This window comes from Sapajus apella, unplaced genomic scaffold (assembly GCF_009761245.1).
Source record: "Sapajus apella isolate SASKATOON/1434 unplaced genomic scaffold, GSC_monkey_1.0 scaffold112, whole genome shotgun sequence".
Lineage (NCBI taxonomy): Eukaryota > Metazoa > Chordata > Mammalia > Primates > Cebidae > Sapajus > Sapajus apella.
The window spans coordinates 1,367,456-1,393,130 of NW_022437052.1; the positions used below are offsets into that span (position 1 = coordinate 1,367,456).

The 25,675-nt window shown below is 38.4% G+C and overlaps 1 long non-coding RNA gene across 1 annotated transcript in view; it reads left to right on the top strand.

Moving 5' to 3' along the window:
• Positions 1-4,529: 4,529 nt before the first annotated feature.
• Positions 4,530-25,675, top strand: part of LOC116537582 — an 81,385-nt gene continuing 60,239 nt past the window's right edge. The window contains exons 1-2 of the long non-coding RNA XR_004263205.1: positions 4,530-4,659; positions 11,937-12,059. This is a non-coding gene — a long non-coding RNA (uncharacterized LOC116537582). The remainder of the gene's footprint in view (positions 4,660-11,936; positions 12,060-25,675) is intronic.

Consider the following 25,675-nt stretch of genomic DNA (forward strand, 5'->3'; position numbering starts at 1 on the left):
TTTTCCATCTGTTTGTGTCCTCTCTTATTTCATTGAGCAGTGGTTTGTAGTTCTCCTTAAAGAAGTCCTTTACATTCTTTGTTAGTTGTATTCCTAGGTCTTTTATTCTCTTTGTAGCAATTGTGAATGGGAGTTCACTCTTGATTTGGCTCTCTGTTTGCCTGTTACTGGTGTATAGGAATGCTTGTGATTTTTGCATACTGATTTTGTATCTTGAGACTTTGCTGCAGTTGCTTATCAGTTTGAGAAGATTTGGGGCTGAGACAATGGGGTCTTCTAGATATACAATCATGTCATCTGCAAATAGAGACAGTTTGACTTCCTCCTTTCCTAATTGAATACCCTTTATTTCTTTTTCTTGGCTGATTGCTCTGGCTAGAACTTCCAATAATATATTGAATAGGAGTGGTGAGAGAGGGCATCCTTGTCTAGTGCCTGATTTCAAAGGGAATTCTTCCAGCTTTTGCCCATTCAGTATGATATTGGCTGTAGGTTTGTCATATATAGCTTTTATCATTTTATGATACATTCCATTGATACCTAGTTTATTGAGAGTTTTCTTAATGGCTTCTGCCTTGAGAAATTTAAAATACTTGTTAAGTCTAGCGTGGACTTTTCTCCTCCAGTTGTAGGCACATATTAACCCACAATATATTGCTTTGGTTGATTTAATGTTCAAAAATATATATTATAAGCTATTTTTTCAGTTTATTTGATTAGGTACTTCTTTTTTAATTGGAGCTAGTTGGACTAGGATATAGCATTTACTCAGGCAAGCTCCCTAAGTGCGGGCCTACCTTGCATTATTGCACTTTGTTTCATTGGGCTTCGTGGATATGACATTTTTTACAAATTAAAGTTTTGTGACAATCTTGCTTTGAACAAGTTTGTTGGTGCCAGTTTCTCCACCAGCATGAGCTCACTTTGTGTCTCTGTGTCATATTTTGGTAATTCTCACAACATTTTAAACTTTTAAAATATATCTGTTATGGTGACCTACAATCAGTGATCTTTAATGTTAATAATTGTTTTGAGACACTACCCACTGTAACTATAGGGGACAAAAAACTTACTAAAAGTTATTTGTGTTCTTACTGCTCTATAGATTGGCCTTTCCCCTACCTCACTCTCCCCACTCCTTGGGCCTACATATTCCCTAGGACAACAATATCGAAGTCAGGCCAGTTAACGACTCTACAATGGCCTCTAAGTGTTTAAGTGAAAGGAAAAGTCTCATGCCACTCACTTTAAATCAAAAGTAAAAATGATGAAGCTTAGTGAATAGGGCATGTCAAAACTGACAGCTTTTTCCCTTTATATTCACAAGCTTGGCCTCTTTTGCCAAACAGCCAAGTTGTGAATATAAAGGAAAAGTTCTTGAAGAAAACTAAAAGTGCTACTCCAGTGAACACACAAATGATAACAAAGTGAACAGCCTTATTGCTAATATGGAGAAAGTCTGAGTGGTCTGTATAGAAGATCAAACCAACCTCAACATTTCATTAAGCCAAAGCCTAATCCAGAGAAAGCACCTCCAATTCTGTAAAGACTGAGAGTTGAAGAAGCTGCAGGAGAATTAGAACCTAGCAGGGATGAGTTTATGATATTTTACAGAAGAAGCCATCTCAATAACTGAAAAGTACACTGTGACAGCAAGTGCTATGTAGAAGCTGAAGCAGGTTACCTAGAAGATCTAGATAAAATAATAGATGAAAGTGGTTACATGTAACAACAGATTTTAAATGGTGAGGAAACATCCTTGTATTGGAAGAAGATGCCATTTAGGACTTTCATGGATACAGAGGGGAAGTCAATGCCTGGCTTCAAAGCTTCAAAAGTCAGGCTTAGTCTCTTGTAAAGGGCAACTGCAGCTGGTGACTTGAAGTTGAGGCCAATGGTCCTTTAACATTCCAAAAATCCTAAGGTCCTTATGAATTATACTAAATTGGCTGGACATGGTGGCTCATGCCTGTAATCCCAGCACTTAAGGAGGCTCAGGCAGGTGAATCACAATGTCAGGCGTTTAAGACCAGCCTGGCCAATATGGTGAAAACTTGTCTCTATGAAAAACACAAAAATTAAATGGATGTGGTGGCACATGCCTGTAATCTCAGCTACTTGGGTGGCTGAGGCAGGAGAATTATTTGAACCTGGGAGTTGGAGGTTGTATTGAGCACCACTGCACTCCAGCCTGGGCAACAGAGTAAGACTCCCTGTTGCAGGTAGGGGTAGGAGAGAAGAATTATACTGAATCTACTCTTTGTGTTCTAGAAATAAAACATAGCCTACATGACAGTATATTCATTTACAGCACGGTTTAATGAATATTTTAAGCTCATTGTTGAGAACTGTTCAGGAAAAAATTCTTTCAAAATATTACTGATCATTAACAATGCACCTAGTTATCCAAGACCTCTGAAGGGGATGTTCAAGGAGAGTAAATATAGTGTAAGCATAACTTTTATATGCACTGGGGAAAAATAAATTGTATGACACACATTATTACAATATTCACTCTGTTTCAGTGGTCTGGAACCAAACCTACCATATGTCTGAGGTGTGACTGTATAGAAAATAAAATGTGAGCCACAAATATTGAATGCTACAAATATTTAGAAGTCTCATTATTTATTTGTGAGAACATTAGATTTGAGGATAGATTAACATTATTTTATTAATAGTGAACTTGCAAATTCTTTTCCCTCACCAAGAGTTATTGGCCCAAATACAAACACATGTGCTCTGTACTTAGAGCCTATATGAGTTGTATTACTGAGGGATAAAGTTTTACATGTATATCACTATTCACAGGCACTTACTCGGGTTTATTCATCACTGGCTACATATACAGACCCACTAAATTGCAAAGGGCATTAGATACATTGGGAAGAGGACAACAATATCATTGCCCTCAAGCATCCTGAGGCTTAGTTGAGACTACAAGAGTAAGTAATTAGCAAACAGTGTAAGTATATAATCAATACTTGTTTTGAGTTCTGGCAATAAATGCTATGGTGTTTTCTGAGTGGGTGGAAGAGTTAAGGAAGGCTTTCTTGGCATTGGAAGATATTGAAGGAGGCATGAGACTTGGACAAGTAACAAGCAAAGCAAAGGAAGGACACCCAAGGGCAGGAAGGCTTTCTTCTCACCATTATTCTCACACCTTTTGAAAGAAATGTCTCATTACAGAAAACTTATGAAAAGTCTGAATCATTTCCCCAATTTACTTCCTAGTCTGTTTTCCAGAATATAAAGAAACAGGATTAGACTGATATACAGTTCACCTGACTTGCTCAGTTCAAGTCATCACAATTGCAAGGTCCCTTCAATTACCACCTCACTCAAAATGCCAAAGAGAGGCAGCTGCAGGAACACTGAACGTTTGGCTTTCATCTCACTCTCTTCTGAAATTGTGTCTTTTTTTCTACCTAGACTTCTCTTGCCTCACTCCAAGATGCTAGGACCAAAGGGCCCTCTCAAGCAACAGTAGGGTTCAGCTATGCATCACACAAATCAAAGGGACACACACAACACAGTAATACTTGTGTCCCTCCAACTTTGTGATATTATCACCCAGGTAGATATTGTGCAGGATTGGGGGCGGGGTAGAACAGAGGAAGAAACAAGATGAAAAGGATCCTTGTCATTACTACTAACACTTATTAACTTTTTAACTGAAGCATAATTATAACCATATTTCCAGGCTTACCTTTTATCATCTCCTCAGCCTTCTAGGTACCTCTTTAGGGCCACTGAGAGACTTTCGCAAAGTTATGTAAGGTTTAGAGATAGAAGGGAGAAACTATACGGGTGGATCATCGCAATTTCCCTGAAGTTAAGAAAGTTTAGCAGCATAGGTGAAGACAAATTTGCCCCATAGAGTGCTGCAGCCTGGAGACAGGTAACCTTCGGCAGATTACAGTCACTCTCAGCTTCACTGTGCTTCACAGGGATGTGTCAGTACCCATCTTACAGGATGTCTGTGAAGACAGCACAGCAAAAGCATTGTGCAGGGCCCTGCCATATAGTACTTCATGAAATGTTAGCTGCTGCTGTTACTGATAATTGTGCGTGTTAAGCATCTTGCAAGAAAATGCCAACAACATGGGACTTGGAATCACAAAGCACTGCTTTGAGTTTCAGCTTTGCCAATAGCTGTATGGAATTGGGTTAGCAACTGTTTATATGAACTCAATTTTTTAAAATACAACCTAAAAAATGAAGAATACCCCCTTCTAGCTTTACCTCATAGATTTGTTTAGAACCTCAGATAATGAGTGCACCTGTGCTTTGTAAACTGTGAAGTCCTTTCAAATTGTGCTTACTTTATCCTGGACTGCACATCTAGCAGAGCCTGGGCCCACAGAGCCTTGGCTGCCTTCCCAAGAGTGTTTCCTATGCCTCCTTCCTGAAAATCTGACACTACCGAAGGCCCCATTCCTGGGGCCATTCCCGTGAAATGACTGATTAAAAGTGCCCAGTGATTCACTTGACTGACTGCATGCAGTATTGCATTTGGAAGGCATGGAAATCTAATTGTATTTTCTGCCTCAAGGGACTGAGAAGCTCCCAATAAAATTTTCCTGAGTGTGTCTCCCGGCACCAGCTGATGGAAGTGATGTGACTGGTGGGACTGAGACAGCCTAGGGCTCAGAGCAGGTAGCAGTCATCAAGCGGAGTGCGGCCAATCGGAAGCCCAGGGGCAAGTCCTCACTGTGGCTTGGGGACTGTTTTTCTAGTTTCCAGGGTTGTGTGTTACAACTCTCTAAATGGAGACCCATTCTGAAGGAATGGTCAATAGCCCACCTTGCTAATGAGATAGAGGAATTTAAATTCATTCTCTACAACAGAGTTGGGGGAGTCAAAATAGACATTTCAGCAGGTAATTGAATTCATTCCACAATGTGGTACTTCTTGCCACCTTAGTGAGCCAAGAGCCCATTCACTACCTGCTCCTGGAAGAAGGCAGGCATTTGACAGATGTAAATTGCTTTGTCAGGTGACTGATTTGCAGCATCAGCTGCTCCAGAGTGATAGCAGTCCTCCCTCCATATTAGTGTATATTTGGAAATGAATTTCCTAACCTTGACCTGAACCCCATGAATACTTTCAAATCACTGGTTGCGTTCAGGTTCAAACTTAATAGCACAGGAGAGAATAATTTCTCAGCCCAAAACTTTCTAAGATGTCTGGTTTTAAAGGATAGAAGTTGGCTTTCAAAGGTAGTGTCTTATTGTGGGCTGGGATGATGAGTCAGCTCATTTTATGACTAATCCACTTATAACACTGCAAGTGACTGTGCTGTTCTGAGTCTCAGCACATTCCTCTTTATTAAATCATGTCACTTAGAGGCCAAGAGCTCTACTGAGGTGTTCAGGGGTGACCATAATGTGGGAGGAGAAGAGGAGGAAAGGCCAAATAGGGTGGGAAGCCTCTGACATGGACTAACCCCCAACCCCAATTGTAATCAGAGCTGCTCAGCTTTCATTTGTTCATTGTGTTGTGGCATCTCACAAAGTTTTCTGTAAAAAGAATTCCAGTCCAGGGACTGTGATGTGACGAGAATTTTTAAACTAATTTTTAATTGACAAGCAACTGTATACTTATACAGTATAATGACATATTTTGATCTGTGTATACATTATAGAAATATTCAAGCTAATTAACATTTATCACCCCAACAAGTTATTGTTTTGTGATTGAGAACATTAAAAGCCTATATTTTTTTCATGGTAAACTTTTTTTTTATTTCCATAAGTTTTGGGAACAGGTGGTATTTAATTATATGAATAAGTTCTTTAGTGGTGAATTCTAAGATTTTGGTACACCCATGACCCGGGCAGTGTGCACTGTACCCAATGTGTAGTCTTCCATCCCTCACCCCACTTCCCATGTTTCCCCAGAGTTCCCAAAGTCCATTGTATCATCCTTATGCCTTTGTGTCCTCATACCTTAGCTCCCACTTATCAGTGAGAACATACCATGTTTGGTTTTCCATTTCTGAGTTACTTCATTTACAATAATGGTCTCTAATTCCATCTAGGTTACTGCAAATGCCATTATTTTGTTCCTTTTTATGGCTGAGTAGTATTCCATGATATATACAAACCACATTTTAAAAGCCAATTTTTTAACAGTTTCAAAATGTACAATGCATTATTATTAACTGTGGTCACCATGGAGTCCGATAGATCACTAAAACTCTAGTCCAACTGCAACATGGTACCTTTGGATCAACATCTCCCTTTTTCCCATCTCTCTCCTTTCCCCTCAGCCTCTGGTAGCTTTTCTACTCTGTTTCTATGAGATTGACATTTTTAGGTTCCACATGTAAGTGAGATGATATAGTATTTGTCTTTCTGTGCCTGGCTTATTTCACTTGGCATAATGTCCTCCAGTTTCATTCATATTGTCATGAATGACAGAATCTTCTTTTTAAAGGATGTATAATATCCCATTATGTATATACATATATACACACACATACATAATGGTATGTGTATATATACCACATATATACGCACAGCATATATATATAAACATTTTCTTTACTAATTCTTTTATTTTCTTCAACTTTTATTTTAAGTTATAGGGTACATGTGCAGGATGTGCAGGTTTGTTACATAGGTAAATGTGTGCCATGGTGGTTTGCTGCACAGATCAATCCATCACCTAGGTAATAAGCCCATCATCCATCAGTTATTCTTCTTGATGCTCTCCCTCCCCCAACCCCTAACAGGCCCCAGTGTGCATTGTTCCCCCCAATGTGTCCATATGTTATCATCCAGCTCCCGTTTCTGCATTTGTTTGCTGAGAATAACAGCTTCCAGCCCCATAAGGACATGATCTCTTTCCTTTTTATGGCTGCATAGTATTCCATGGTGTATATGTACCACATATTCTTTATCCAGTCTATCACTGATGGGCATGTGAGTTGATTCCATGTCTTTTCTATTGTGAATAGTTCTGCAATGAACATATCCATGCATACGTCTTTATAATAGAATGATTTATATTCCTTTGGGCATATACCCAGTAATAGGATTGCTGGGTCAGATGATATTTCTGCCCCTAGATCTTTGAGGAATCTGCATATTGTCTTTCACAATGGTTGACCTAACTGAACACTCCCAACAGTATAAAAGTGTTCCTTTTTCTCCACAGTCTTGCCAGCATCTGTTGTTTCTAGATTTTTTAATAATTGCCATTCTGACTGGCATGAGATGATATCTCATTGTAGTTGTGATTTACATTTCTCTAATGATCAATGATGTTGAGCTTTTTTTCATGTTTCTTGGCCACATGAATGTCTTCTTTTGAGAAATATGTGTTCATGTCCTTTGCCCACATTTTAATGAGGTTGTCTGTTTTCTCTTGTACATTTTCTTTTAAGTTCCTTGCAGTCTCTGCATATTAGACCCTTGTTAGATGGACAGATTGCAAATTTTTTTCCATTCTTTAGGTTGCCTGTTAACTCTGATGATAGTTTTTTTTGTTTGTTTGTTTTGCTATGCAGAAGTTCTTTAATTTGATCTTATTTGTTAATTTTTGCTTTGTTGCAATTGTTTTGGCATTTTCATTATGAAATCTTTACCTGTGCCTGTGTCCTGAATGGTATTGCCTAGATTGTCTTCTAGGATTTTTATAGTTTGGGGTTTTACATTTAAGTCTTTAAACCATCTTGAATTCCTTTTTGCACAGCATGCAAGGAAGAAGTCTAGTTTCAATTTTCTGCATATGGCTAGCCAGTTCTCTCAGCACCATTTATTAAATAGAGAATCCTTTCCCCATTGCTTGTTTTTGTCAGGTTGTTGAAGATCAGATGGTTGTAGATGTGAAGTCTTATTTCTCAGTTCTCTATTTTGTTCCATTGGCCTCTGTGTCTGTTCTTGTACTAGTAGCATGTTGGTTTTTTGTTTTTAATTATTTCTGGGCTTTTTTATTATTATTATTAATTATACTTTAAGTTCTGGGGTACATGTGCAGATCTTGCAGGTTTGTTACATAGGTATACACGTGCTATGGTGGTGGTTTGCTGCATCCATTGCCCCATCATCTACATTAGGTATTTCTCCAAATGCTATCCCTCCCCCATCCTCCCATCCCCTGCTATTCCTCCCCTAGCTCCTCATCTCCCAGACCCCAGTGTGTGATGTTCCCATGTGTTCTCATTGTTCAATACCCACTTATGAGTAAGAACATGTGGTGTTGGCTTTTCTATTCTTGTGTCAGTTTGCTGAGAATGATGGTTTCCAGTTTCATCCATATCCCTGCAAAGGACATGAACTCATCCTTTTTTTATGGCTGCATAGTATTCCATGGTGTATATGTGCCATATTTTCTTTATCCAGTCTATCATCGATGGGCATTTGCATTGGTTCCAAGTCTTTGCTATTGTGAAAAGTGCCATAATAAACATACATGTGCATGTGTCTTTATAATAAAATGATTTATAAACCTTTGGATATGTACTCAGTAATGGGATTGCTGGGTCAAATAGTATTTCTGTTTCTAGATCCTTGAGGAACCACACTGTCTTCCACAATGCTTGAATTAATTTACACTCCCACCAACAGTGTAAAAGTGTTCCTTTTTCTACACATTCTCTCCAGCATCTGTCTCCTGATTTTTTATTGATCACCATTCTAACTGGCATGAGGTGGTATCTCAATGTGGTTTTGATTTGCATTTCTCTAATGGGCAGTGATAATGAGCCTTTTTTCATATATTTGTGGGATATATAGGTAATAAGAGAGGAAACAAACAGATGGAAAAATATTCCATGTTCATGGTTAGGAAGAATCAATATTGTGAAAATGGCTATACTGCCCAAAGTAATTTACATATTCAGTGCTATCACCATCAAGCTAACAATGACTTTCTGCACAGAATTTGAAAAAACCACCTTAAACTTCATATGGAACCAAAAAAGAGCCTGCATAGCCAAGGCAATCCTAAGCCAAACAAACAAAGCTGGAGGCATCACGCTACCTGACTTCAAACTATATTACAAGGCTACTGTAATCAAAACAGCATGATACTAGTACCAAAACAGAGATATAGACCAATGGAACAGAACAGAGGCCTCAGAAAGAACGCCACACATCTACAACAATCTGATCTTTGCCAAACCTGACAAAAACAAGCAATCAGGAAAGGATTCCCTATTTAATAAATGGTATTGGGAAAACTGGCTAGCCATGTGCAGAAAATTGAAACTTGAGCCCTTCCTTACACCTTATACGAAAATTAACTCTAGATGGATTAAAGATTTAAACATGAGGCCTAACGCCATAAAAACCCCAGAAGAAAACCTAGGCAATACCATTCAGGACATAGCCATGGGCAAGGACTTCATGACTAAAACACAAAATGCAATGGCAACAAAAGCCAAAAGAGACAAATAGGATCTAATTAAACTTAAGCGCTTCTTCACAGCAAAAGAAGCTATCAATAGAGTGAACTGGCAACCAAAAGAATGAGAAAAAACTTTTTCGATCTACCTATCTGACAAAGGGCCAATATCCAGAATCTACAGAGAACTTAAACAAATTTACAAGAAATAACCCCATCAAAAAGTGGGCAAAGGATATGAACAGACACTTTTCAAAAGAAGACATTTATCAATTCTTCTATTGATGGACCCTTAGATTGCTTTCACATCTTGCCTATTATAAACAATGCTGAAATAAACATGGGAGTACAGATATCCCTTCAACATACTGATTTTAATTTTTTAATGTGGACACTAATGATCTTTGACAGTTCTCTCCAGTGGCATCTATAGTACTTTGAGACTTTTGTCTGGTTTGCTCAATCATACGTGCATAATGGCAGAGTGAAAAGAATACTGCACGGGGATTCAGGGCACCAGGCCACTGGTGTCCTATTCCTGCCTCTAGTTACCCTATAACCTTTAGGAAACCCCATCCCCTTTCTCAACCTGACTCTCTTCATTGGTCTCTAGGTATTCTTCTTCTATGGCTATTCCCAGGTATGCGACTATGGTATAGACAAGACTGACTTTGGGTTATGTGTAGTTCCTGGTACATACTATGAAACTATTAATCTCTGAAAAGTTATAAACCCCTTATGTTCACTGCCAAATATCAGTGATTTTTTTACACTTTTGAATCTATCAGTAGCGGAGACTACTTTTTAAATGGAATCTTGCATGGAAGACCATATCTCTAGCACAAGAAAGTGAAGACACTATATTAGGGAGGAAGGTTACAGGAATTGCTGCTCTCTCTTCTTTTATGATTCCTACAGTGATTCATGAGGCATCTTTGAGGAAAATCAGGAACTACCTGGAATGTGTTTTGTAAATTATTGGACTAGATGTTTTTCATGGTCACTTCTAGTTATAATGATTTATGAATCTATGAGGCAGTACACTAGAATCAGGAAAGCATGATGTCATTAGAAGGTCTACATACATCAATTAAGATCTCATTTACGGGTTATGGCAGCCAGGGACACATGCCATTTGGAACACTATTAAGGAACTTGCTATTCAACTCCAAGAAATACAGTGAGCTGATACCATCCAAACATTAGGACCTGCACCATCTTTCCAGCTGATGCCACATTCCTCATCTGCGTCTCCAGCCAATGACTGAGTATAATGGGGTTATCAGAATTTGGCCATTTTTGCCCAATATGGGTTACCTCTTTGCTCTGTGTCTTCCCATTGGGTGGTCCAAGACTTGTTAGATTTGCCCAATTCTATTTCCTCCACTTTTTATCCCTCACAAGTATTAACATTATAACCTCAGGTAACCTTTTACATCACTCTTTATAAAGCTTTCAGATGAGCAGAACAATACTGAATAGCACAGTATTGATTAATTAGAATAGGAATGAGGCTTCCTTTCTGCTAAAAACAAATGAGAGAATGAGGATGAGAATGAGCGAATGAAAGGCAGAGGAAGAGGTCAGGCATTAATCATAGTATCTAGCATGTGATAAATATCTGATAATTATTTCTCTTTTTGTCTGTACCTTATTAGCTGTAACATGCTAATTCAAAACTAAGGCTGGCCAGCCAAGCTCCTGGATTCTCCAGGTTGTTGGCTAAAGTTAGCTTCTTCCTGTTTTCAGTTAAGTCATAATTATCACAGGTCTCTACCCCAAGGCCTCTGGACATAAATTTTGACTTTGGTGCTAAGGACCTCTCTTTCCCCAGACTCTATTCTCAGTACCTATATCCCTTAGTCCTCTATTGTGGAATCAATTGTTAGTATACTGATTCCTTTATGCCCTCCTTTCCTTTAACTTATATACCTATTCATCAACAAATATCCTTATTAAGTGTGATGTAGAAAATGTCATATTAGCCACCATGTGGGTAGAAGCCTCATTTAAACATTAATTTTGGCCTCAGGGAACTTATAGATGATAATAGATACTCATAAATTACGTTCATCACTTTATTAGAGCTATAAATACCTGTTAAGAGTATTTATAAGAGAAGTTAAGATGATGCTCAGTTAATACTCAGAGGATAATATTTAAATATATATATGTGTATATATGTGTGTGTGTGTGTGTGTGTGTATATATATATTTCAAAGGTACAATATCAGAGATGACTTCTGGGAGAGAGTTGCATTTTCAATGTGGCTAAGGTATTAAGTCATTAGTGGAAAGCTGACAAATAAGCAAAAATAATATGAATTGCTGTATGAATCAATCATCCCTTACTCCCTCTTCCAAGGTGGCAATTAAGGGGCAAGCAAAGTACAGATCATAGACCTGAGAAATGGCTCATTAGAACCTTAATGTATGAAGCCAGAGCAGACGCAAATGCCAGGAAAACCATCACCATGATGCACAGGTTTTTAGTTGCACAGGGTTATCCTCACACACCATCAGCACAGCCTTCAGACCACTGAGTTATTTCTGAAAATCTGTCATATGTTATTTCTTTCCAGATGGTAGTCTGAGACGGACAGAATGAGAGGGAGCAGGAGAAAGAAGTGAATAAATAAGAATGCCTCTGGAGAATGAGGCATCTTGGAATCTGGAAAGTGAGGCATCCTGGAAGAGAGACGAAAGTAAAATTTTAAAGGTAAAGAAAGAATTTTTAAAACTATACCCTCACCATAAGTGAGGTTAAGTTGAATGGCACATAGACACATTGGCTTAGATTGCCGCATGTAACCCAAGCATAGATAAAAATAACAAGAGGACAAATCCACTGTATATTCTTAGAGCCCCACGTATGAAGAGTTGGGATTGGGACAAAATATGAGGAATGGAGGAAGGAGTGTCTTCTAGTTCTTTTTATCAGTCCCGATAAAGAAATAAGAGAGAAAGAAGACTTAAGTGGGCCCCATCTTACACCTTTTAGCGATAAGCACCATAAATTAAAACAATCTTCCAGAGGCCACATTAAAAGATTACAGAATAAGTTGGTGACAGGGTGTGAAGCCACTTCTAGAAGATGAGGTGGTGGAAGGAGAGATAAAGAGTGGGTTAAAACAGATGCTTAAATTTAGACTGACAAGTATGCATAAGTGTCATTTTGTCTAAAAGCAGAATGGACTAAATGACATCAGAGTTGTTTTTTTTTTTTTTTTTTTGTGTAATAGCTATTTTACAGGTATGTTTGACAGCTTGAAAGTTGAACATTAAGATATTTCAAATCCAGGTCTTCATTTGCATATGGACAAACAAAAGTTAAAACAAACAAACTCTCCAAATGTATACCTTGTGTTCTTGGCTTCCCTTACTATTATTTCTCTCTTACAGTGGGAATACACAAATCCTATGCTTTTAGTCAGCCAAATACTTGAGTTCTCTGAACTACTGTAAACCAAGCGTTATTGTTAATTTGATTTGGATCTGCTTTAGGGAAATGTACTTTTCTGTGGCTTAGCTTTCTGTGGGCTTTCTGCCAGCATTTGGGAGTGTGGCTCAAACATTATCACTGGTGTTACCAAAGTTCAGCTTTGGAAAGCTATTTTGGAAACTGAAATATGAACCTAACTTCACAATTATATAGAACCAGGAGGCTGTCTATATTTTATGATTTGAGAGAAATTTGGATTAGGAGTCTTACTCTTTGGCCTGGAAAACTCACAACAGGACAATCCTAGATGTACAGATTAAAGAATAATGAAAGCAAATTTGAGGCCACCACTGAGAGAATATTTTATGTACTCCACAATTTCATTTTAAAGCTGGGGCAATAGATAGTTGGCCTGTAACATGCGTGGAGGCTCAGTGTTGTTTCTCTCCAACTAGCCACAAGTAACAATTCTGACCTCATTCCCCAATATCACCTTGCAGCCCAAAATAGAAGCATTAACTTCTTACTTGTGCTTAATGCTTTCCTGCCTCTGTTCCTTTCTTCCATGCCATAACAATGTCTCCTTGTTTGCAGTGTTCATGATCTAGCTCTGCTGTGAATGTGCCCTAACAATGAAGTCTTTTATATTTTTCCCAACCAGAATTAACGTCTCATTTTTGAGATATTGTTAGCTTATCCCAAAATTTATGTTTTTAAAGTGTACCCTTTTAAAGTCAGTGGCTTTTAGAATATTCTCAAAGTTGTGCTTTCAACACCAATAATTTTAGAATATATTCGTCACTCCAAAAATAAAACCTCATAATCATTAGTAGTCAGTCTCCATTGTACCTACTCCCCAGCCCTTAGCAGCCACTAATCTACCTTTTTGCCCCTATTGATTTGCATATTCAGTACATTTAATACAAATAAAATGAGTAGCTTTCTGTGTCTGATCTTATTTACTTAGGATGTTTTCAAGATTTATCCATGTAGAGCATGAACCGGTGCTCTATCCCTTTATATGGCTGACTTTTCCTTGCATCAATATATCAGGTCTCATTTATTTCTTAATTGATAGTCATTGAGTCATTTCCACTTTGAGTATTATTAATAATACTGAGATGAACATGTATAGATGAGTTTTTGTATGGGCATTTATTTCCATTTCTCTTGAGTAAACTTCCAGATAGGAGTAAAATACTGTGGATCATATAGTAGCTCAACATTTAGCTCATTGAGGAACTGCCAAACTGTTCACCAAACTGGCTGTATCATTTTTTGTTCTTACCCAAAGTGTATGAGCTTTCTAGTGTCTCCACATTCTCTCTAACACCTATTATTGCCTTTTAAAACTTTATCTTAGTGGGTATGAGGTGATAAAATCATTTGGTTTTTATTTGTATTTCCCTAATGATAAATCATGACTATCTTTTCATGGCTTATTGGCCATTTATATATATTCTTCAGAGAAATGTCTGTCTTCTTTAATTGAGTTATTTACAGCTGTGAATTTCCCTCTAAGTACTACTTTAGTTGCATCCCATAATTTTGGCATGCTATTTTGTTTACATTCATCTTGAAGTGTTTGAATGCCCCTTGTGATTTTTTTTCTTTGACTTATTGGTTGTTTAGGAGTATGTGGTTTAACTTCCACATGCTATTGAATTTTCCAAGTTTCCTTGTTACTGATTTTATTGTACTTGGATAACATACTTTTTGTGTTTTCAATCATTGTAAACTTATTGAAACTTATTTTGTGGCCTAATATAGACTCTATCTTGAAAAGTATTCAGGAGCACCTGAGAAGAGCATTTATTTTACTGTGGCTGGGTGGAGTATTCTATAGATACTTTGTATTTACTTTGTTTATATTGTTGTTCAAGTCTTCTGTGTTCTTGTTGATCATCTGTCTGGTTCTATCTATTGCTTAAATTGAGATACTGAAGTCTGAAATTATTATTGTCAAATTTTCTATTACTCCCTTCAATTCAAAATTTTCTACCTCATGTATTTTGGGGCTTGTTAGGTGCTTATATAATTATTGTATATTTTTGAATGAACTGTCTCATCATTATAAAATATTGCTCATTTCTAGTAACATGTATATCTTAAAGTCTATTCTGTCTGATATTAGTCTAGTCCCACTCCAGCTCTCTTTTGGTTACTGTTTATATGGTATTTCTTTTTTACCTTGACTTTTAGCCTATTTTTGTGTTTGATGTAAAGTATATGTCTTGTAGACAACATGTAGTAGCATCATGGTTTCTTTTATCCATTTTGCTAATTTCTGCTTCTTAATTTGCGAATTTAGTACAAATGGGATTACTGATAAGGTAGGATTTACATCTGCTATTTTGCATTTATTTCCCTAATTTTGTGTTTCCTATCTCTTTCATTATTGCCTTGTGTTAAATATATATTTTCAAGTGTACCATTTTAAACACCTTATTTTCTTTACTATACTTCTAATTTTTTTTTTAGTGTTTACCCCCGAGATTATAGCAATGACCTTAATTTGAAATAATCTAGTTTATTTCAATCAATTTCAACCAGTATACAAAAAATTATTCCTATATAGATCATTTCATCACCTTTCTTTGTGCTATTGTCACATAACTTCTTTACACATCAAATACACATCAACGCACAATTATAATTGATGTATGCAGTTTTCTAATCAAATAGAAAAGAAACCCTTACAAATAAGAATATGTTTAACCTGTATTTTATATTTACCTATGCGGTTATTTTTACCAGCTGTCTTCATTTATTTATGTGAATTAAAGTTACTTTCTAGTGTTTCTTCATATTAGCTGAAAGATTCATTCAGCATTTCTTATAGGAATAGCCAAGTTAGTTAATGCTTAGCTTTTGTTCATCTGGTATTGTCTAAATTTCTTTGTTTTTATTTTCGAAGAATACTTTGGTTAGATACAGATTCTTGGTTGACAGTCTTTCTCTTTTAGCATTTTGAATATGCTATTCCTCTGTCTTCTGTTCTCCATGATATCTGATGACAAATCAGTTTTATTCTCATTAAGCACCCTTTAAATGATGTTTCCTCTCCTCTGATGTTTTTAAGATTTTTTTCTGCCTTAGGTTTTCAATAGCTCAATCAATTATTATGGATCTAAGCATGGATCTCTGAATTCATCTTATTTGGAGTTCTTGGACACATTTTCAGCCACTGTTTCTTCAAATATTCTCTCTCTATCCTTTCCATTGTCTGTATATTAGTGTGCTTGATGGACTGCATTTCTTCAACACTCTGACAGGCAGTTAACAACCATGATTTAGCCTTTACCTCTTCCTTCTACAGAACCTCAAAGTTAGCGAGAAGTAAGAGCTAAGCATTTTCTCAGGTGTTTTCAGGGCATTTCCATAGCCACAGACATGTGCACAGCCCTATGTGCATGTCTATGACCTTCTAGAGTCCCCAAAATATATCAGAGCTTTTCAAAGCCCCCTTTGGATGTCTTATTCCCAAGATTTTCTTAGGCTTTTTGGTTAGCCTATTCTTTTTCTCAATTGTTTTCCACTTCTTCAGGATTTGAGCTTCATGTTAGGTTAAATAAAGAAAGCTTTGCTAGTGGTTCTTCTAGAAAACCATCGAACAGGTCAAAAAATGACTATTCTCTGATAATGGAACTTTGAAGGGCCTTTAGCCCCATTCTACTCCCTTCGGTGGTTCTTAGGCTACTGGATTTTACCATGATTGCAGGCTATTGGATTTCAAGATTACCATGATGCTGGGGAGGGGAGGGTATGCAAATAGGAAAAATTAAAATATCATGAAGCTCACTGCTCATGCCTAGATTCAACTAGTTATCTTAAATGTTTTCAGGGTTTCCATAAGCCTTTAATTAATTTCTAGAATTTTGAAAAAGTTAATTCTGACAATTTATGCTGGTGCTCTTATTGCTTTTATGGAGAAGAAAATTTTCAGACTGACATTTTTGCTAATGTCCTTAGTCTTTCATCTTCATGTACTTCTTCTATGGCACCTGTGAAACCAGGTAGGCACAAAATAGTAAATATATATAACTAAAAGCAAGGAATTTAGATGACTGTGGGCTCAACAGAATTTTATAGTTAGGATAGTAAATGGAATGAACTAGAGAGATGGGAGATGGTGGTTTGTGAATGAAACGTTTAAAAATGAAGTTATGGAGGCATTGTGGTTATTGTTAATGATAAGGTATAGGGAATCAGTAAGGGAAAAAGACTGGAGATGGAAAGGTTTAGAAACAAAGGCCAGGGTGTTGAACAGTCCACTATGGGAATTTCGACTCCACTAAAAATTACTGCAGAAGAAAGGTTAAACAGGGAAAACCAGTGAACTAAAATCTTTAAGGAATGAGGGATAATGAGGAAGATATTGTTGACAATGACACTAAGAGGCAGCAACATGTATGTGAGTTCAATATAAGATTCCAATGGGGGTTTTTAGGTTAAAAAAAAAAAAGAAGCATCTGGAAGTACCAATGAAGAGCAAGGAGGATATTTACCCACCTCAGGGTACTTATAGAAGAGATGGGGAGTAGAAAGAACCTATAGCAAGGGAGTTTCAGGGGTGGCCATGTCCTCAGGAAAGATTCAGGTTTATATTAGAGGAAGAAGGTGATGAACATTTCTTAAAGGCATTGGAGGCATGGGAAATCTGTGGAAGAAGCCCATGGGACACAGTGAGATGATTGTAGGATATGGGGAAGAAGCAGCAATACTGATATACAGATACATATAACATTTGGGGTATTGGTGTTCACAACATGATGGATTCCAGAGGAGTCCTGGGTTTCTCGTGTTGACAGTAGTCACAGGTAATGCCTGTAGGGGTAGGGAGAAGGGTAAGTAATGGGGGTTTCTCAAGATCACAAAGAGATCTAGGGCTTAGATTTCACTCTCCCTAAAGACAGAGGTCCAGCTGAGATAACTCTTAATGAGTGAATAATTCTTGCTCTGTGATGATAGAGGCACCTAGCCTCCCTTTGTCCATCAATTGGAGTGATTCAGAGATAAGTTTGGAGATTTGAAGAGGGGATGGGACATATCACATGGGTCCATATAGACTTTTGCAAAGACTTCGTGTTTTCTGAGTTAGTTGGAGAGCCACTACAGTGTTTTAAACAGGTAAACGACATGATCTGACTGACACATTTAAAGTATCATTGTGGCATATATATGTTTTTGAGATGGAGTCTCCCTCTGTCACCAGGCTGGAGTGCAGTGATGCTATCTTGGCTCACTGCAACCTCTGCCTCCTGAGTTCAAGATATTCTGCCTCAGCCTCCCGAGTAGCTGAGACTACAGGCATGTGCTACCATGCCCAGCTAATTTTTGTATTTTTAGGAGAGATGGGGTTTCACCATGTTGGCCAGGATGGTCTCGACCTCTTGACCTTGTGATCCACCCACTTTGTCCTCCCAAAATGCCGGGATTCCAGGCATGAGCCACCTCAGCCGGCCTGTCTTATATATTGAGACTAGGATATAGTGAATAAAGGTGGAGAAAACAGACAGGCATCTAGGAGGCATTTGCAATAATCCAGGTAAAATATGATGTTGATAGGGATCGTAGTGGTATCAGTGGAGGGTGAATAGCAGTAAAAGTCTAGACCTACATTGAATGTGGAGCAATAACATTTCCAGAAAGATTAGATGTAGAGTATTAGAGAAACAGATGAGTCAAAGGTGACTTTACGATTTTGGCTTCAGCAACTGAAAGGATAGAACTGTCATCAACTGAGATGTAGATAATTATGGATGGAGTGGATTTGTTTGCGAAGCAGGGAGGTTACTAGAGCAGTCTGAGATATGTTGAGTTTGAGATGGCTATCAGCATCCAGATGAAGATATTAAATAAGAAGATGGATATCAGGAAGATTTACTGGCACAAGGGAGTGAGTGTAGATGGAAAAGGGAAGTTCTAGGAATGAGCTCTGTATTCCTTCACTATGAAGATGTCAGAAAGATGAAGAGAAGCCAGCAAGGGTTAGTGTGAAGGAATTGGACAGTGAAGAAGGAAGAAAACCAGGACTCTGTCTGTTTGGCAGCGAAAGGTAGAAAATGTTAGCTGGGCATGGTGGCTCACACCTGTAATCCCAGCACTCTGGGAGGCCAAGGTGGGTGAATTATCTCAGGTCAGGAGTTTAAAACCAGCCTAACCAACATGGTGAAACCCTGTTTCTACTAAAAAAATACAAAAATTAGCCAAGCATGGTGCCAGGAGCCTGTAATTCCAGCTGTTCGGGAAGCTGAGACACAAGAATTGCTTGAATCTGTGACGGGAAGGTTGCAGTGAACTGAGATCACGCCATCACAGTCCAGCCTGGGCTACAGAGTGAGAATCCATCTCAAGAAAAAAAAAAAAAAAAAAAAAGAAAAGAAAATATTTCAAGAAAGAGTGAGTGATCAATGCCACATGCTGCAATGCACAGGTGACTGTTAGAGAAACAGTGTCCAGAATGGTGGGATGAAAACCTAATAAGGGTGTGTTGAAGAGGGAATTAAAGGAGAGGAATTGGAGACAATAAACATAAATGAAGTTTTCTAGTAGCTTTGCTATAAAGGGGGCAGAGAAATGGGGTGGTAACTCACTGGGGGAGGAAATGAGGTCAGCAGATGTTCTTTAAGATGGGAAAAACTGCTGTATTTGTGCCTACTGATGGGAAAGATCTACTAGATAAAGGGAAATAAATGTCAGGAGAGAGTGGGGAGAATGGCTGCTGTGTGTCCTCAGACTGGAGGGATAGGCTGTAATGACTGGTGAAGGTGTGGGTCTTAACAATAAGCGCAGATGGCTCATGTCAGGAAAGGAGATCCAGGCTCAGGGGCAGACTGCCTGGGGTCACATCTAAGCCCAGACATGCCTTTACTGCATATTTTGGGGTAAACTATTTAATCTCTCTGAACCTCTGTGGTGCTTGAAAAATATGCAGCAGAGTTTCTAATGTATAGTAAGGGGTCAAATAGCTATTGCTGCTCTAAGAGAAAATAAACCTTAATAATTTTGCTAACGGCAGAAGAAAAACTTTCAGCATACTTTCTGCATTGTCTATAGCATGTTTTCTAAAATTTGAGTTAATCCTCCTTCCTCTGACGTATTTTCCAATGGCACACACAGATTTGTGTGTTTTGCACACACTTTGCCTCGTCCATGTCATGGACTGCTCAGGAAGGTAATTATCCCAGCAAACTAAGCTGCATGAAAAGATAAACTGCTTAGTGGATTAAAATTGCATATTTTGTATAACCCAATGGCACAAACATTCTCGTTCCACTTGTCATGTGTCTCCTAAATCTCTCCAGGATGTCTGCTGCTGCTGCTTTTGAGTTTTTCCATCATCACCTTCTCTCTGGTGGTGGTGAAACAGACTCAGAAAACATCTCCTCTGGCAGCACTGTTCCCTGTCTCCAGGAGATGAGCTATGATGACACCCGCCTTTCACAGAGACACAGGGGTTGTGACAATTTAATAGACTGGTGAAATAATTGAGAGAGAAAATCAACAATTCTTCCCTCCCCCTGGGGAGGAGAATGGGGTTTCATTAAGGGCTCAGATGCTTAGAAGCAGTTGGCTGTTATTACAAGGGCTTTCTGCTGGCAACCTTTATGTACTAGTGTTAATAAAAAAGGCAAGTAGCTTAGTGCCATTTGCCATCGGAGCGGCCTTTCTAGCTTAGCTGCCACTGTAATGTCACAGCCTCTATGCAGGCCCTGCAGTTTTGCCACAGGCATTAGAGAATCATTTGGGGAGTAATTTGTTGACTGTCTATTTGATGGTCAGAAAAAATAGAGAACAGGCTTAAGAGAGACTGCAGTTAGAAAGGAGGAAGTATGGACATAATTGTTAAGTCAGGTACAAGCAGTAAAGTATGTCCCCAGAGATCTTTATTCAGATATAATACATTCCTCACTTCTAAAATTTTATATATATATATATATTTCTTTTTCTTTTTCTTTTTTTTCAAGATGGTCTTAGTCTGTCACGTAGGCTGGAGTGCAGTGGCACGATCTCAGCTCACTGCAACCTCTGCCTGACGGATTCAAGCAATTCTCCTGCTTCAGCCTCCTGAGTAGCTGGGATTACAAGCGTACGCCACTACCCCAGGCTAATTTCTTTTTTTTTTTTAATTTTTAGTAGAAATGGGGTTTCACCATGTTGGTCAGGCTGGTCTTGAACTCCTGACCTCGTGATCTATCCACCTCTGCCTCCCAAAGTGCTGGGATTACAGGCATAAGCCACCATGCCCAGATAGATTCTATATTTTTTTAAACTTTTATGTTTAGGAGTACATGCACAGGTTTGATAGATACTAAACTCATGTCACAGGGATATGTTGTACACATTTTCACCACCAAGTTACTATGCCTTGTACCCATACTTTGTGTTTTTTTATCCTCTTCCTCCTCCAGCTAAGACAGGCCCTAGTGTCTGTTGTTCCCTTCTTTGTGTCCATGAGTTCTCATCATTTAGCTCCTCCTTATATGTGAAAACATCTGGTATTTGGTTTTCTGTTCCTACATTAGTTTGCTAAGGATAATGGCCTCCAGCTCCAACCATGTTCCAAGAGAGTCTATATTCTACAACAGTGACAGCTTCAACAAGCCTGTAGCCCACCTTGGCCACTCATTCACCACTCCCATCCCACCATAAGCGTTCAGAGCACCTGAAGGCTAGTCCTCAAGACTGTATGTTTACACTTTCTGTTGACTTGAGTTTCTTGTATGGCCTTGCCTTCTTGTCTCCTATTTCATCTCAGTGGCTATAGTGACTGACAGATAGTGGGTACTCAAATGCTAACTGAATAGCTAATGTCTTGACACCAACTCAGTAGTTTTGTTATCAATGTCAATAACTGTAACTTCAGCTTAGAATCCACCTATCAATTCTCTGCTGTCTAAAAAGTTCTATGACTTCAGTCTCCATGAGTATAGCGTGTCTACATCCCTCATACTCAGAAAAGAGCCTTGCATATCAGGCACCAAGTGAGTACTGATTGCCTGGCTAACTTCTAGATGTGTTCTGGAAAGATGAGGATATACAAATGAGAAGGAATCTGGAAGAGTCTCACTAGATGAGAGTATGTCCTCAGACGTTGTCAATGTGCTTGTATCCCAAGCACGCTACCAGCACTAGCTTTACATTTGTGGAGTACCTCCTCGTCCTTGCATCTACATTAGCTCTGAACCACACATTTCAGACTTCCACATAGCCATCTTTGAGCTCCATAAAACAAATGGCAAACTCACATGGCATGAATGAAGGAGAAGGCATCCAGGATCACTTTAGATCCAAAAGCTGACTGGAGGAGTGATGATGTGAGCCCTGACATCTTGGCACTGGAATCAGTGTCCCTTGGGCTGCCAGGAAAGCTGCCTCCAGTGTAGGAACACTTGTCATTTAGAAAACGGAACTTGTGTGTGTGTGTGTGTGTGTGTGTGTGTGTGTTTCCTAGAAGGAAGAATCAAGAGGTGGAATTTATAGGAATACATATCTCAATTTAACATCACAAACCTACAAAAATTGAGGACTACTTTGTAATATAGCAATATCTTCCAAGAAAGTATTCAAACAAGGTCTAGGTGACTGTTGAGAATATCAGAGAATGCATTTCTGAGTCAGGGAAGTGATCAGTTAAGAAGATATTTAAGATCTCTTTTAACTTGAGAAGGCAAGTATCCAAGAAACATGTAAATCTATGATGAATAGAAGTATTATGATGATGGCTATTAAGTACTTAATATCTGCCTGGCACTATGTGAAGCCCTTTAATTAACATCATTCCTATAACAGATTTATGAAGTAGGTAATGTTCTTATACCCACTTTAGAGGTAAGATAAATAGGTTAAGGTAACTTCCCCAAGGTTACCTACTAAGAACAGTTGTCCCCATAGTTACTTTCTATGGTTTCAATTACCTATGCTCAAATGCAGTTGGAAAAGATTAAATAGAAAATTTCAGAAATAAGCAATTCATGAGTTTTAAATTGTGCACTGTTCTAAGTAGTGTGACGAAATCTTGAGCCATCTCCTGCTGCTCTGCTCTGTCCCAAGAAGGACATGAATCATCCCTTTCTTCACTGGATCCAAACTTTAGGCCTCACTTACCCATTGTGATTCAGTTATCAGATCACCTGTCTGGTATCACAGTGCTTCTGTTCCGGTAACCTTTATTCCACTTAATAATTGCCTCACAGCCCAAGAGTAGTGATGCTGGCAATTCAGATATGCCAAAGAGAAACTGTCAAGTGTTTTATTTAAGTGAAAAGGTGAAAGTTCTCAACTTAAGGAAGGAAACAAAATCATGTTCTGAGGTTGCTAAGATCTGCAGTAAGAATGAATTTCCTGTGACACTGTGAAGAAGAAAAAATAAATCTGCGATAGTTTTGCTGTTGCACCTTGAAAATGGCAAGAGTTGTGGCTACAGTGCATGATTGGTATTTAGTTAAGATGGAAAAAGCACCAAATTTGTATGTAGAAAAAAAAAATACACAGATGTTCTGATTGATGATAATTAGGTTTGGTACTGTCTGCAGTTTCAAGCATTCACTAGGGGTCTTTGAATGCATGTCCCATGGGTAAGTGGGGACTACTCTAAGTATCAGAGCTGGGATTCAACCCCAGGCACTCTGATTCCAGAACCTAAATTGTTAACCACCAAATGCACTGCTTCCTCTTATGAGAGAAAATGATTAGCTTCTAGGAGGGGTGAAGCTCTTAATTTTAAACTGAAAAATTCAAAAGGCTCCCTTGAAAATGGATGTTTTAATTGGGACCTAGAAAGTTACTTAAGGAGTTGGGGTAAAAGCCTCCCAGGAGCAGGGATTGTTAGACAACACTGAGAGTAGGGTTCTTTCAAAGAACCAAATGGAGATAACTACAGTAGGAACAAATTGAAGAAAGAAAGAAAGTGATTCACAACAAAGCAAAATCTCTGGGCTAGTGTAAGGTCGCTCAGGCTGTGCTTAAGTACTTTGAATTATACTCGAAGTGCAGCGGGGAAGTCTATGACACACTAAGGATGGATATCATTAGCTCATTTTACAGATGGAGGAGAAAATCTGGTGAAGATAATTCAATTCCCAGAGTCTTTAGAAGGCTATTATGGGCCAGGAACAGTGGCTTATGCCTGTAGTTCCAGCATTTTGAGAGGCTGAGGTGGGTGGATCACTTGAGGTCAGGAGTTCGAGACCAGCCTGGCCAACATGGAGAAAACCCATCTCTACTAAAAATACAAAAATTAGCCGAGCATGGTAGTGCATGCCTGTAATCCCAGCTACTTAGGAGGCTGAGGCAGGAGAAGCACTTGAACCCAGGAGGTGGAGGTTGCAGTGAGCCGAGATCGCACCATTGCACTCCAGCTTGGGCAATAAGGATGAAACTCTGACACATACACACACACACACACAGGCTATTATGAGAGTCAAAACCGGATTGAGAAACTATTATTGTTGTCAGCCATTGAGATTTGGGGATTGTTTATTACTGTGTCATAACCATGCAAAAGGGGACAAGTGCTATAAGTAAGAGTTAGAAACAGAAAGTCTGTGAGAATGGAAAGGGTGGAGTGGCTAAAAATGAACGTTTACAAAGACCCTGGGGAAGGAAAGGATATGACATGTTGGATAGCCCAAAAGGTTGGAGTTTCTGGATCCAAGGAGGGAGTGGCTCTAAAGGAAACTGAAAAATCAGGCTGCGGCCACATCATGTAAGTCCTTTGAAGTATTTTTAAAAGTTTAGATTTAATCCTAAGTGCATAAGAAAACCAAAGGTCAGCAAGATAATCTTGGTGAAAGTGATAGTTTTATTTTGCAAGCTGTAAAGCAATAGCAGATATGATGTATTTTTCATTAAAGATAAAAGAAACCTGTTCAGCCTGGAACACTGAAAGTCAATCATTGTGACTCTTCACTCCTAGTTTCTCTAGCACATATCTCTTTCACAACAAGATACTCTCCTAAGTAGCCACAACATCGTGATCACATTTAACAAAATAAAAATTATTGAATTTTTGCAAAATTTTATAATAAAATTTCATGGAAATAAATGAAAGCCTGAGCCTCACAGAAGAGACCTTCCCAGATATAACAAAGATTACTTTTTTAATTTGTTCTTATTTGATAAGGAACACTTTAACCTAAGCATATTAAAGCTATAAGATTCCACATAAATCATGTAAATTTAAAACGATCATTCTTAGTAGGAAGACATATATATGTCACAAGCTATTGATTGACAGAGCTGGGCCCAGAAATGTTTTTCACCTCTAGCTTAGTCCAACACCATCATGTCTGTGTACCACTGAGAAAGCTTGGGGATTTTCCCTTGTTTTCAAGGGCAGCAGGGGAATCAACTTAAGCCGAGTGCTACCAAGAATTGCTTCCTCTACAGGTAATCCATTTTTAACAAATCAGTCTGAAGTGTAGCACTCCATCAACATGCTTCATCTCTGTCAACATTCCAGAGGTGTTCAGTTGGCATGGTTAATTCTCAGACATTCATCTTACCTCCGTAACAAGTGGCTAAACCCAGATATAATTTAGAGTCTTGAACCTAGTCATGAGACACTGTTTAAAGCCAGTATTTTATCCAAGAGCCCAATGGGAATATTGCTTATGACAGTTTAATACAGCTGCAGTATTAGAGCAATTTATTTTCAGAAACCTACACCAATGCCTTCTTTTTCCGCTTCCCTAAATGCCACAATGAGATATGTTTATATGAGCCATGAAAAGTCTCATGGTACAGGAGAAGAAGAATAAGATTATGAACTGTTGCTATATTACCTACGAGTTTCAGTAGATGTCAGCTCAACAGCACAATCAATCAATTACTGTATATGCATTTCAAAATATGCCTTGACTTAGAGCCTCCCTG